The sequence below is a fragment of the Gavialis gangeticus genome, unplaced genomic scaffold, assembly GCF_001723915.1.
Source record: "Gavialis gangeticus isolate Ggan-Ray unplaced genomic scaffold, GavGan_comp1, whole genome shotgun sequence".
Classification (NCBI taxonomy): domain Eukaryota; kingdom Metazoa; phylum Chordata; order Crocodylia; family Gavialidae; genus Gavialis; species Gavialis gangeticus.
The window spans coordinates 127,457,304-127,462,127 of NW_017729025.1; the positions used below are offsets into that span (position 1 = coordinate 127,457,304).

At 42.0% G+C, this 4,824-nt stretch overlaps 1 protein-coding gene across 1 annotated transcript in view; it reads left to right on the top strand.

Annotated features, from left to right (window-relative positions):
* KIAA1549L (KIAA1549 like) overlaps positions 1-4,824 on the top strand; it is a 360,085-nt gene that overhangs the window by 318,275 nt on the left and 36,986 nt on the right. The gene's annotated exons all lie outside the window — the stretch shown is intronic.

The window sequence follows — 4,824 nt, forward strand, 5'->3', positions numbered from 1 at the left end:
TTTTTTTTTTTTTTTTTTTTTTTTTTTAGAGCATCTGCAAACAGCCTATGTAGATTATTTTGTGGTTGGGTATACAGAACTTATGAATGAAGACTTCTGGCTTTAACAATGGGCTGCTCTTTTCCAAATTATTTATATGGTGCATTTAATGCTAGGACCATAGGGTTTGTTTGATTAAAAAACAGGTCCATTTGCATCCCACGTGTCTGTCAGCATAAGTACAATAATTGTCATCTCGTTTTGTAAAACAGTGGCTCCCCCTGTTTTGGGACAGTTACATGGGTTTATCAAACCAAGGCCTCATCTCCTTGCTAACTTCTGTCCAGTAGACTCTCACTAGTACACCAGTTGTGACTATAAGTGAAGGTTAGAGAAACCCATAGCCTGTGCAGTCTTGGAGCATATGCAGCTGATTTAGTAAGCAGATCATAACTATGCACAGGATACATTGTCATCCTGGCAGTAAGGAGAGCCTGTTAGTAGTCCCAAAGCCCCAAATGAATGTTTTAGAAAAAAACGTCTTGCAATTACATCAATAGGCTTGGGACTTGAGAGATGGGTTTAATTTCTCTTTGCCAGATTTCCTATGCTGTCTTGGCCAAGTCACTCTTTGGGTGTATTTACATGGTACCAGGCAGTTGTACAGACTCTTGAGCTAGCTCTGAACATACTAGGTTAGTTACCAGAAGCAGTCTAGTTGTATTAGTGCAGTCATTCTCCTGGGTTAATTAACCCACCTAAGAAACAAGGTGCACTAGCTTGAGTGGATGCTGCGCTAATTTGGCTACATTGCTTCTTACTGGGTTGGTTTATTCAGCAGAGACTTGCATCTCTCTGCTTGACACTTTATTGTGATGTGAAGACATATCCTTTCTGCCCCATTTTCTCATCTTTAAATTGTGGGTATTACTTTCTTGCCTTGTGTAGATAATGAAAAGAAAAATTTGCTAATGACTAAAATGTGCAGATACTGCAGTGATAGAATTTTAAAAGCATCTGGACAGGGCTGCCAATACTGCTGCGAATGTTTGTTTAGAAACCATTCTTTTAAATACACTGAAAAAATCACGAATAGGGTAAGCTCATACCATATGGAAAGCTAAGCCTAGAATGAGCTCTGTCCGATGGAGCAAAATGAAATAGCAATATAAATGTGAAACTGCTGGAAAATAAAAGTACTTGGGTACTTGATTCAGAAACAGAAAAAAAAAAGTTTCTCTTTTTTTTTTGTGAGTACTTATTTTTCTCAGAGATGACATTTCAAGGTACCTAGCAGAAAAGAAAATTTCTAACTCAGTCTGTAGTAATCTATTGTAATATGATAATGCAGAGAAATTTTAACAATTTGGAATCATCACTGCTGTGATTGTCTCCCATGATAAGACAAGGGGAATATAATAAAGGATTCTATGCCTGAGCTAACCCTTAGCGATAATATAAAAGTCAATGGCATTAAATGCACAAGTTCAGGCTGGTGCTATTTAAATCATGATAAAGGTTACTCCTGGCACTTTGAAATTGGTCTAGTGGAGTTTATATGACATGGGCTTATATTTTATGGCTGGAACTTGATTAGAAATTGTGCTGAACACCTAATGACCAGTCAAATTACTTTTATAGTTGAGCAGAACTTTCTAAAGGGAAATAAAATACATTAACCAGTTAGGTATATTTAAAAAGATATTAGTCATATGTTTCTCTGCATCATAACCTACATGCTTCATAAAGGGTAGCTATAGGAGTTTCAGTAAGATTTGATGACAACATATATCACTATAGATTTGGAACTGTAAGCCACACTATTGCTTTAAAAATGCCATTTGTATTTTTCTATTTAGGTTGCAGTGTTTAACTGCATAGCTCTAATAAAAGCTGTGGGGTGTCTTTGTCGGTTTGCTCCTAAGGTTCATAAAACAATTCAATTCAATTATAAGTCTCAGATTAAGCTTTAGGGCAGGTCTCCATGTGCAGGGCCATGTGCTTGTAGAGGCACAAATAGCAGCAGCTCAGATTTGTGCCTCTGCTTTGTGCCCCACTGTGTGCCCCTGCACATGCGCTTTGGTGTGCAGTAAATTGTCCTGGGAAGGGGTAGAGGAGGCTGGGACCAGCCCCAGTATTACCTGGTGTGTAGCAGGGGCACAGATCCGGCAGCACAGAGCCTGGCCAGCAGCCAGAGTGTTGCTCTGGATGGCCAGCCCTCCATTTGTTCTGGTGCTCGCTACCGATGCATGCTCTGTGCCACCTTTTTCCATGGAGGATTTTTTTTGGAACTGGGATTTCCTTTCCATTCATGTTTCCATTCTGTTCTGTTCTGTTCCATTCCCTTTATGTTTTCTCGTTCCCCACATGCAGTTTGTGGCACTGCCCTTAGTGTCTTTGAAGTTTTTAGGATCTCTGGTTTTTGAAGACAGTTTCAAACATTCCCTTGAGAGTTGTCAATATTAGTTGGCTGTCATTGCCCCAGTCAACCTCCCTTTGCTGGACATGTTCAGGCTGTTATGCTTGGACTCGTATGATTTTGGTTTGCTTAGACTGAGCTGAGCTTTGGCTTTGGGCTTCACGGCACACACTCATGGTATGGATTCTCTATCACTGGCCTCCTAGGACAGTAAATAAGTGCCTGTTCCCTCAAGCTCCGCAGTACATCTTTCTCGGAGCACCTACTTGTGAGCACTCTGATTTCCTTTCTGCTGCTTCAAGGACAAGTTTTATTTGGAGCAAATAGACAGTTTAAATGAGATTTCTAATAACTCTTTATAGACCAGAGCAAGATATACAGATCTGGGTAATTTAAGGAAAACTTGCAGTTAAATCTACAGCCTTGCTTGGGATTTGGATCTACATCCTTCTGGAATTCCATGATTTCTCACCATTCCTACAGGTCAGGCTCACTGATCTCTTTAGGTCTAGCTTTCTGTAACTTGGCTGGTCCCACCATCAAGATGGCTGTTTTGCCCTTCAATAGTCTAGCTGTCCTTCTGAGTTTTCAACTACTACCACTGTCACCTCATTTCTTTGTATCCTTTCTGGGGAAATGCCTCTGCTCCAAACCCCAGTCCTGCAGATCATCTGAAATAACTGGATTATTTTAAGTTAGGAAACCTCTTGAGCATACCCATTGTCCTGCCATGGCAGAGTCATTAAAGTATTAACCATTGCTTTTTTGTTTGTTTGTAGCTTCTCCCAAGCAAAGCGTGTAATACATGTCTGGTTGCTTGTCAGCCCATAGGTGGTTAAAAGTTCATACAGTCAATCAGAATACATACATTGCATGTGACATACAGGCTGAACTGAAGCTTTTGAAATCCTGGCAGCTGACTGAATCAAGTTGAGCCCTGTATTCAGATAAGAACTGCCATCTTTGAGAAGGCTGGCATTGAAAACCACAAAATGAAAAACCTTCTTTTTTATGACTTGGGGCAAGCTACCATCTTTCTCCTTTTCAGTGTTCTGTAAAGGGGGTAATATGAACAGGAGAGGGAGCCTGCGTTTTAGCCTGAAACCTTCCTCCCACTGGGCAGAAATGTTCATCGCTACTCTCCACCCATTTATCCAGTGGCGAGTAAAAGTAAATTGCAGTGTCTCCATTTCAAAAGGAGAGCTGGATAATGCATAACCTGTGATGGTTACAGCATTGTGCTGGGAAGCCAGAGGGATGCAGAGGAGGGAACCTCTGTGTGAGGGGAGCCATAGCCTGAGTCTTGGTTTATAGGTGAATTTCCTAGCCACTAGGCTATTAATACTTGCTGTCCACAATCCCTTGATTCAAGCATCATCTCTACCATGGCTCATTGATAAGTGTAGAGGTGACTTAAGTCCAATCCTTGAGCCACAGATCCATCTTCCAGAGAGAGAATGCCGTATGTCAGGATTTCTGTCTTTTTCCTTCCTCTGGTAGCAGTGGGAGATTTGAATCTTCTCTTGAAGCTCTGTAGACCCACTCTACTCCTGTTCTACTCCTTGAGCCTCCTGCTGTGGTCAGACAGGAGATATCTTCTCCCCCATGTCTCTTCTTGTGGGGATTCTACAGCTTTTTACAGCTGATGATGCTTTCAGACTTATTGAAGAGATTTTGCAGTGTTATAATTCCTTCCTTTTAAGGACAACTGCCTTTCTAAGGGTTGTGTCACACATTCAACACTTACTCAGGGTGAAGTTACATGGTACCCTTAGACTGTTCTAAATCTGTGGACTGTTAAGCATGTTGTGAGCAGTTGCATGTTAAGGGTTAACACAGTTCCTTGCCTACACAGCTCTGACTTGCCACTAGAGGCTGGCGAACAGGGGTGTGGCTAGGACCCAGGATACCTGGGATCTGTCTCTGCTCTGGGTGGGGTGACAGAGGGTAGGAGCAATGCATTCTGGGAGGCTGGAGGACTGCAAATTGCTTGTTTTATCTCTATGGAGCAGACTGAAGTTACACTAACACAAACTAGGTAGCACAGCTCAGAATTAACCCTTGCCTGAAGTGATGCAACTTTGAGATGCTCAGAGGGCACTTCATGAGAGTTAATGAGCTTTGACTTGCAGATGATTGCATGTTAAATGCACTAAGTATGGTCTAAATGCAACGTGTAACTGAGTGCAATTAAAATGTGAGCAGATGCACATTCAAGCATAGAATCATAGAAGTAGGGTCGGAAGAGACCTTGTAGATCTTCAAGTCCGACCCCCCGCTTCGGCGGGAGAAAAAAACTGGACTCAAATGAGTCCAGCCAGGTAGGCATCAAGCCTCTTCTTAAAGACCCCCAGGGTAGGAGCCAGCACCACTTCCCTTGGAAGTTGGTTCCAACTCCTAGCCACCCTAACTGTGAAGTAGTTCTT